This window comes from Bombus vancouverensis, unplaced genomic scaffold (genome assembly GCF_051014615.1).
Source record: "Bombus vancouverensis nearcticus unplaced genomic scaffold, iyBomVanc1_principal scaffold0055, whole genome shotgun sequence".
In the NCBI taxonomy this organism is placed as follows: Eukaryota; Metazoa; Arthropoda; class Insecta; order Hymenoptera; family Apidae; genus Bombus; species Bombus vancouverensis.
The window spans coordinates 61,147-71,462 of NW_027468946.1; the positions used below are offsets into that span (position 1 = coordinate 61,147).

The 10,316-nt window shown below is 35.4% G+C and overlaps 1 long non-coding RNA gene across 1 annotated transcript; it reads left to right on the forward strand.

Moving 5' to 3' along the window:
• The first annotated feature begins 1,109 nt into the window (after positions 1-1,109).
• LOC143304812 (uncharacterized) lies at positions 1,110-5,336 on the forward strand. The gene is made up of 6 exons (XR_013061443.1): positions 1,110-1,825; positions 1,993-2,075; positions 2,349-2,933; positions 3,443-3,581; positions 4,076-4,491; positions 4,593-5,336. It is a non-coding gene; the product is annotated as an uncharacterized LOC143304812 (long non-coding RNA).
• The last annotated feature ends 4,980 nt before the right edge of the window (positions 5,337-10,316 follow it).

Below are 10,316 nucleotides of genomic sequence, written 5' to 3' on the forward strand. Positions count from 1 at the left end.
CGTTTGATTTCATATATACATATATATCTTGTATTGTGACAACATAGTATTGAAGGTTTTGTTTCTAGATTATTGTGCGTTTAATGTGTGTTTACATATTTGTGTTTGATGGTAGAATTTCTGTACCCAATTCCTCAAGTCGTTGCGCTGTTAATCGTTTTGAGCGTTTGGGCTATCGACAGGTTGTCGCTTAGTCCCAAGTGTTGCGTTGTGTGTTCTATAGTAGTTTTAGTTTAGAAAATAGATTATTTATATGTTTATGTAGAGACATGCATGTTTCGTAATGTAGTTCTTATTTTATAATCCTTTACTGGAACGTAAACTAGTTTTAAATATGTATCTTAGATTATCGATTTGAATCAATAATGTAGAATGAGCATACATAGATTTTTATATGTTTGCATAGAGACATGCATGTTTCGTTATGTAATTCTTGTTTTATAATTCTTTACTGGAACGCAAGCTAGCTTTAAATATGTATCTTAGTTTATCGACTTGAATCAATAATGTAGAATGAGCATACATAGATTTTTTATATGTTTGCATAGAGACATGCATGTTTTGCAATGTAGTTCTTATTTTATAATTCTTTACCGGAATGCAGGCTAGTTTTAAGTATGTATCTTAGATTATCGATTTGAATCAATAATGTAGAAAGAGCATACATTAATAGTAGTTTAGTTTAGAATATAATTTATATATTTATATATAGACATGCATGTTTCGTAATGTAGTTCTTATTTTATAATTCTTTACCGGAATGTAGGCTAGTTTTAAGTATGTATCTGTTTGATAGAATGCGCACACATATATATATGTTTAATACAATATTGTATGTTTTATGTATTCGTTAGACTATTAGTTTTTGACTTCGTATATACTTATATTTCATAAATTGTTAATATAGTATTGGAAGCACTGTCTCTAATATTTACTAGTTTATTACATGTCTATCATATATGTTTATACTTATATGTGACTCTCCAAGTTGATTGATTAAAATATATTTATATATACATGTATTTCTGGCGTTTCAATTATTTCCCCTTTTGTAGTTATTCTTATTTCCCGGTTTATTTGTTTGGTTCGTAACTCGTTCAATCCATTAGCTGGTTTTATTTATTTTATTTTATACTGGTTGCATTTATTAGTCGCCCCCGTTTTGTTAATCCTTCCTTTAGTTTCGTAGCGCCGTGTGTTCGTTCGTGCATTCAAATCCTTATTCGCGCGTTTTGTATAGAATAGTTTTCTTGTTCTTGTTACGGCGCGTGCGGAGCGCGGGACGTGACACCCCCGCCCTTGAAGTTCAAATTTCCAAAGGAAATTTGACTGATGGTGTCACTGAGTTCGCTCAAGGCGGATGTAGATGTCGTTGGTTGTTATCGGTGTTATCGTCCATCATTCCCAGGATGTTTAATGTTCCAGGGACGATTGTTTTTCCTGTCGCTCCTCTGGCCAATGTGTTTAAGACTGCAATTTTTCTGCCGGGAACATGACGTGGTCCCGTAGTGCGTCCAGGTCCTCTTGGGTATATATTCCGCTCATGGTCAACGACGATGGTGCTGAATATCGCCACGTTTGGCGCACGTCCGGGCGGAGTTTGTGTGGTGCGATTCCCTTGCCAAACGGGTAGCTCCGAGTAGCATTTTGTTGTATGTCGTACTTTTACTTGTACCGGAATGTATTTGACTATATGGACCGCTTCTCCTGCGATCAAATCCATGTGTCCTGGGTTTTGGTTATGGCGTATGCAAATTCGTCGGGCGTTAAGTTTGCCAAGCTTAAAGCGTTCTCTATTAGTTTCTTCTGTGTGGTGTATCTTTATGTCAGTGTATCATGGTATAATATTTTCATTTCTCGAGTTTATCAGAAATAAGAATAACCTTTTATAGAAAAAGAAAATTTTTATATTCATATATATTATATTATTTTTCCTTTCCCCCCTTTTTTTTCTCTTCTTTTTTTTATTGTTAAAACCTTGTTTTATTTTAGGTTTTACGTTCATGTTATCAGTGAAAATAAATATTATGAATACTACTTGGGTTATAATTATATACATATATGCGTACGTATTGGTAAGTAGTATAAATGAATTTGTTTTATTGTTATAAATATATAAGTATATATCATCAATAGGAATAAATATTACAAATGTACCTTGTCTTTGAATATATATATATATATATGTGCGTGCAATGGTAAATATGACGGCTTATTTTTATGAGTCACTTGCATTATCAATGGACGTGATTGTTATAAATATTGCCTACCTTACAACATGCGTGTATATATATTGGTAAACATAAGTGAAAATTATATGTATAGTTATAGATGTTGTTTGTTTACAGATGGATAGCAAAAGTATTTGGTTTCGTGAGTGGCGTACAGATGCTTTACAGTTCTACGGTACGGATTGCTATTCCTTGGACTAAAAAAAAAATTCTTTCGATGTCTGTCAGATTTTTGTAAACGAACATGCATGGAAGGATTTTCTGCAGAGATTCAAAATGCTCTCTGGATTCCTCGTGAAACGTCTGGACAACATCTACATGTTCTTCCATCCGACGTTCAGAGAATGGTTGATGAATTCGCCATCAGTTCTATACACACATACAAAAATAGTTAATATATATATATTATATATTTTTTTTTTCTTTTTTTTTTTTTTATATATATATGTTTCATTCGGACCTGTTCCTTGTATGAATACTGTATCTCTGTATATAATATAATATATATAATATGTTATGATTATGTTAGTTGTTATTTATTATATGTATTTTCCTTAACTCTCTCCCCCTTTTTTTTTTGTTGTTGTTTTTTTTTTATTAGTACCTAACATTACTATTATGATGCTGTATTACATTGTATTGGCTATTATTTGTATGTGAGGGCGACGAATTTTTCAACATGGCCGCTCGCGTGTATCTTTGGTATGGCGTTGGTTTAATGTCAACAGTAGCGTGTCGTTGAAATAGTTAATTAATTGTTAATCACTATAATTTTACTTAGTAGTGTTTTTGTAATATTGTTTTGTGTTTCATGATATTGTGTGTGTCAATACCGTGTGCTACCTTAATGTGATAGCATGGATTGTATTGTTATCGAATTTCGATAGTCATTGTTTTGATTATACGTGACTTGCATTTATATAAGTCTTGTTTAATTTAGTTAATGTTTTTTGTGTATTGTGTTACCAGATATTTTGTGTAGCGTAACTTTATTCTTTTGCACCGAGTTCAGTCATGTTGTTAATATTTAGTTAGTCTATCTTGATTAATTTCTAACCTATTCCTGTGTTTATTAACCTTTCTTATTTTCCCTATTAATTTATTATTGCATGTACTTGCTATTTGCTATTATTTTGTGTATGATATGAATTGGTTTCTTTATTAGTGATTAAAATCTACTTGTTAGATTAACATTGTCTGTAATTCTTCAGATTCTACTCTTTCGTTGCTGCATCACTTACCTGGATCATTCCCGCAACATCATCCGATTCTTTGATATGCCTTGGATACTTACTACGGCTGCCTTCTACTACGGCTGCCTTCAATCGTCTTATATCTGTGGTCATAAAGGTGGTGTTTAATTTATTTAATTTAATATATATATATAATGCATTGTATGTGCGACCACTATTGTGCATTACAAATTAACATCACAATACTACGTAGATTAATACATAACCAAATATCCCTTTACTCCGGTTACATTTATTACTAACTCTCGATTAATCTATCTTGATTATTTTCTAACCGCTTTCTATACTTTATCAACTATTTTATTTCTTCTTGTTAGTCTGCGAAATTCATGCATGTACGCTTCCTTGTATGGTGATTAATTGTTCATGAGGTAAGTTGCACTTTCACCGTTTTAGTTATTCGTTGAACTAGCTCGTTTCACATTCAAACAGTAATTGGAGCACTTGTAATAAACTTCTTTTCTTTTCAGGTTTCCGCCATCTGTGTTGTTCGATGAACAGTGCAATGCTTCCACAGTATTGTTATAACATTTAGTACTGTTGTATTTTGCATTAAGGCAATTGAAGTTAATTGGTTCATTTATTTTTCAGCTGGCTGTTGTACATGGTGTTTCGCAAACAGAGATCCATAACCTATTTTGCACGTAAACCTTCTCGTATGATGATTACTTGTTCACAAGGTAACTTTCACTTTCACTCTTTTAATTTTATTGAATCAACACGTTGTATATTCAAACAATAATTGAAGTACACATGATAATTTTCCTTCTTTTTTTCTTTTTTAGGTTTTCGCTATCTGTATTATTCGACGAACAGTGTCACACTTCCTTTTGATTTATCCACAATATAGTTATAACACTTAGTAACCTCGTATTTTGCACTGAGACAATTGAGACTAATTTATTCATTTATTTTAGGTAGCTGTCATACATTATGTTCCACGAACAACGATCCATAACCTATACTTGCACGTACACTTTTTTGTATGTTGATCACTTGTTCACAAGGTAACTTTCACTTTCACTAGTTAATTGTTCATTGAGTTAACACGTTTTATATTTAAGCAATAATTGAAACACATATAATAATTTTCCCTTTTTCCTTTTAGGTGTTCGATATCTGTATTATTCGACGAACAGCACTACAACATACACTACTGCACTACGTTGCCCACTGAAATCACTTTATTCATTGTTTATTTCGATTATGCGCTAGTTTTAGCTTGTTTAAGTGCACCGTTCGCGGAATCCCTTTTACTTCAATCTTGACGTTTTGTTCTGCAAGATTTCTAGCACTTTGTGTCGTCTAATATATTGATGGGAGAATTTTCCTTACTAGGTTCTTTTAATAGATATATCGAGTCTCCTGTTTTAAAATCTTGAAGGTTGATTCGTCGATTGTTGGTCTTAGTTTGGACTTTATCAAATTTTCTCTTGCCATTCGTCATACAGTGTTAATTTTATTGAACAGATCTTTGAGATATTCTGCGCATGTTGGTTCCGTGTTCTCTTCGATTGTTACTTCACCAATAGGTTCTTTGGCTAGATGTCCGAAACTAATTCGTGCGGGGAGAATTTCGTTCCTTTCCTTCATTTTAGTTTTTATTTTGCGCCAAGACGCAGGTTTACTGACATTGATCCAATTACCCAATTGCTTGCTAATAGCATTCAAGATACAAATTTTTGAAAGTGCCGCAGCCATATTAACCCAAAAATATTTTGTATATAGTATAGTGTGATACCATCTATATTTTCCTGGGGAAATCATAAGATCAGCACTACCTACTATGTTACCTACGTCAAATATTAGATGTAGTAACCAATAAAGTATTTTTAATCCAATTATAATCCAATGGCTAGCGTATTTATTCAAGTTTTTAGATATATCTTCGACTGGTGATTCCCTATTTTCTCCCTTTTGATTTCTTCGAGCTCGTTGAACTTGTGTTTCTTCAGCTTGAAAATGTTTAGAATCCTTTTCCTTAGTTACCCCTTTTTCTTCTTTATTTACTTTATTCACAACACCTTTATTTTCCTCTACCTTTTCAGGATGAATAGTTTCACTGGAAGTGCTTATTGTAATTAAATTATTATTTATTTGTAAGGAACGTTTAGGAATATTTTTGGTAGATTTGGAATTATTCTTTGAATTTTTATTACAAACCTTTTTGCTTATAGATTCTGTTTTGGATTTATGGATAGCTATATTTTTATTCTCTATAGTGTGATCTTCCTTGCAATTTAATGATTTGGCTTTGAGTTCGATAAAGTTTCCTTCTGATGGTTTTATAGAAGTTTTTGAGTGAGATGCACTCGCTATCTCTTTTTCTATTATGGTTGAAACATTCACGAAATTCGTGGAGTCTTGCTTTTGTATCTTTGCCAAGTCGAACGTGGAGAGGCAATTTGCACTTCCCAGCGGGTCCAATATCTCTGTGATGTTAGGCAGTGGATAAGCATTGCCTGTCGTCTCGTCGTTCAATTTCCTAGTTTCTGCTTCGTCTGAAAGTTCTTTGGCACTAATATTATTTATCTTGTTTGGTAACTCAGAAAATTTCTCACTCATGATCCTGTCTATGGCACCGTGCGTCCTTTTATTATTTAACGTGACATTATCCCTTATCACAGCAACGGAATGGTGTTTGCATTGAAAAGTTGATTGGTTGAAATGATCAGCATCTCTCTTTTAATTTAGATTTCTATCGAGGTATTTATTTATGCGTTTTTCTTCCTAAGTTATTGCTCTTGTTTCTTTCCTGACATTTTCTTCTATTTTCGGGTTGTTTAGATGTTTCTGCGACGGCGGTACAAATCTCCAGTCCTGGCGGTTGTTTACAGTATAGATACTATTGTATGGTGGTTGAGCGTTGTTTTGGTTATAATTATCCGAAGGTGTCGGACGTTGATATCGAATTCTATTGTTCACTTGTTTTAATTCTCGTGTTGCTTTCACGGCTTGGCTGTACGCATCGTCCAAGGATTGGTATCCTGCTATCTTTACTCGTAAATACATCTCGTTTGGGAGCCCCTTAACGAAAGCTTCCCTCGTGTCTCGATCTATCCTATCTTGAAATACGGTGCCGTACTCGTACCTTTCCCCGTTCATTATCGCCAGTCTGAGATCTTTGACGCGATCTACGTAGTCCAACATATCTTCTCCCGGTCGTTGAAATATTGTAGCTAATTCCCCTTTATATTCGTTAACCGTTTTTCCCGGACCGAACATATCTTTTAATTTATTCCTGAAATCGTTTAAACTTATTATTTCTGTGTCTTCTATGGCGAGAAATGCGTGTCCGCGAAGTTTATTCATTAATAATTTTACTAACTGAGATTCTTGATGCTTAGGAACCATGTTTTGTGCGCGTTCGCATGCTCTTAAAAATCGAAATACCGAGGGTCGATGTCCGTCGAACACTGGTACTGTCTCTATGGCATCTTTTAACTTAATTGATTGGGGATTAACTTCTATCGGTATTGTCGCTTGGGAAATTATCGACGATGATACGGGTGTCTTGCTTTCTTTTTTTATTTTCAGTGAACGCACATCGTCTTGTAATTTATTCATTGTTGTACTCATGTCGCGAAAATTCGCATCCCATGCTTTAAGTTTTTCCGATAACATCAAGATCATGTCTTTGTCCAACGATTCTAATTTAGTCGACATTATTTCTTCGATATCTATTTTATCGATAATCGTAACAACTTTAATTCTTTGTGGAGCGAATCGAACCGTTTAAACCAACTTTAATCCTCCGTGAAGCGTATCCCACCGCTGCCACCAAAAATTTTAACTTATTCTGTTACGTATCTATTTGTTTAAATCGAACAAATCTAAAGTTAAATTTTACTGAAAAATTTTTTTTTTTTATAGTTTGAGTTTGAGTTTTGAATTTAATCGGAAAGGAAATAAATTGAAATGATATTATTGTGTATTTAATTCCGATTTAGGTTTTTAATCAATACGGTAGTTGCTGCCACCAGAAATAGTCTAAGGACTATTTCAAAATATTTTATTTTTATTATTTTCTTTTACGTTTAATGAGTAGCGTTAACTGACGCTTAATGCAACTGGTAAACGAATTTCACTTTTCGGCTAACCTGCTATGCGCAGGGATACTAGCACGGGAGAGGATTAAAGCTGGGTACAATAAATATTTTTCCTCGTTGAACGGATTTTTATTTGAATGTAAAATGGGTTAGGTTATTATATATATATATTTGATTCGCTAGATATATATATTTTAGCGTTGCTGGATTAGATAGGAATGTGAGATTGTTCGTTGTTTTATATAAATTTATTTTTACGTTCGACTTCTTCTTCTCTTTTAATTTCGCTGTAGTAGTTTGTCGTTAGGACCAGAACTCAATTCATTTACTACGATGGATTCTGTCGCCACGATTTTCTTGCCTTTTGAGTTTAATTATCGAGGATGATTCTAACGATCCTCTCTGTGTGGGACCCGTGTGATTTCGCCAGCCTTGCCCAAAGACGGGTAATATTTTACCAACAGTGGGAGGAGGAAGGCGAAGATCGATGGGTGTTTTCGATAATTGAAAACACCGTTTGCACAAGCCAACACAGCGAACGATCTTTTGGTTAAATTCTCGAAGGGAAATTGTTCTGTTATATCTCTCTTATAATCGCATGCAAAGATGGCAAGAATATCGGTTAATAGCAATACCGGTATTGTTCTCAATTTTCGATTGACCCCGACGATATATTTATTAGTCCTTTCTGTGCGGGACTTGTGTGATTTCGCAAGCCTTGCCCAAAGACGGGTAATATTTTACCAACAATGGGAGGAGGAATGCGAAGATCAGTGCAATGCACAACCATTTAAGCGTCGAAACAAGCAAAATATCTCGCAAATCGCGAAGATTTCGTTTATTTTGACGAAAAATAGCCGTCATTTCCTTCCCGTTGGAGATATTTCGAAGTTTAAGCGCTCGTTGAACTCCATTTCACAGTGCTAATGCAATGCACACCCATTTAAGCGTCGAAACAAGCAAGATATCTCGCAAATCGCGAAGATTTCGATTTTTTGGACGAAAAATTGCCGTAACTTCCTTCCCGTTGGAGATATTTCGACGTTTAAGCGCTCGTTGAACTCCATTTCACAGTGCTAATGCAATGCACAACCATTTGTGCGTCGAAACAAGCAAAATATCTCGCAAATCGCGAAGATTTCGATTTTTTGGACGAAAAATAGCCGTAACTTCCTTCCCGTTGGAGATATTTCGACGTTTAAGCGCTCGTTGAACTCCATTTCACAGTGCTAAAGCAATGCACAACCATTTAAGCGTCGAAACAAGCAAAATATCTCGCAAATGGCGAAGATTTCGATTTTTTGGACGAAAAATAGCCGTAACTTCCTTCCCGTTGGAGATATTTCGACGTTTAAGCGCTCGTTGAACTCCATTTCACAGTGCTAAAGCAATGCACAACCATTTAAGCGTCGAAACAAGCAAAATATCTCGCAAATGGCGAAAATTTCGATTTTTTGGACGATAAATGGCCGTAACTTCCTTCCCGTTGGAGATATTTCGACGTTTAAGCGCTCGTTGAACTCCATTTCACAGTGCTAATGCAATGCACAACCATTTGAGCGTCGAAACAAGCAAAATATCTCGCAAATCGCGAAGATTTCGATTTTTTGGACGAAAAATAGCCGTAACTTCCTTCCCGTTGGAGATATTTCGACGTTTAAGCGCTCGTTGAACTCCATTTCACAGTGCTAATGCAATGCACAACCATTTGGGCGTCGAAACAAGCAAAATATCTCGCAAATCGCGAAGATTTCGATTTTTTGGACGAAAAATAGCCGTAACTTCCTTCCCGTTGGAGATATTTCGACGTTTAAGCGCTCGTTGAACTCCATTTCACAGTGCTAATGCAATGCACAACCATTTAAGCGTCGGGACAAGCAAAATATCTCGCAAATCGCGAAGATTTCGATTTTTTGGACGAAAAATAGCCGTAACTTCCTTCCCGTTGGAGATATTTCGACGTTTAAGCGCTTGTTGAACTCCATTTCACAGTGCTAATGCAATGCACAACCATTTGAGCGTCGAAACAAGCAAAATATCTCGCAAATCGCGAAGATTTCGATTTTTTGGACGAAAAATAGCCGTAACTTCCTTCCCGTTGGAGATATTTCGACGTTTAAGCGCTCGTTGAACTCCATTTCACAGTGCTAATGCAATGCACAACCATTTGGGCGTCGAAACAAGCAAAATATCTCGCAAATCGCGAAGATTTCGATTTTTTTTACGAAAAATAGCCGTAACTTACTTCCCGGTGGAGATGTTTCGACGTTTAAGCGCTCGTTGAGCTCCATTTCACGGTGCTAATGCAATGCACAACCATTTTAGCGTCGAAACAAGCAAAATATCTCGCAAATCGCGAAAATTTCGATTTTTTGGACGATAAATGGCCGTAACTTCCTTCCCGGTGGAGATGTTTCGACGTTTAAGCGCTCGTTGAGCTCCATTTCACGGTGCTAATGCAATGCACAACCATTTAAGCGTCGAAACAAGCAAAATATCTCGCAAATCGCGAAGATTTCGATTTTTTGGACGAAAAATAGCCGTAACTTCCTTCCCGTTGGAGATATTTCGACGTTTAAGCGCTCGTTGAACTCCATTTCTCAGTGCTAATGCAATGCACAACCATTTGAGCGTCGAAACAAGCAAAATATCTCGCAAATCGCGAAGATTTCGATTTTTTGGACGAAAAATAGCCGTAACTTCCTTCCCGTTGGAGATATTTCGACGTTTAAGCGCTCGTTGAACTCCATTTCACAGTGCTAATGCAATGCACAACCATTTAA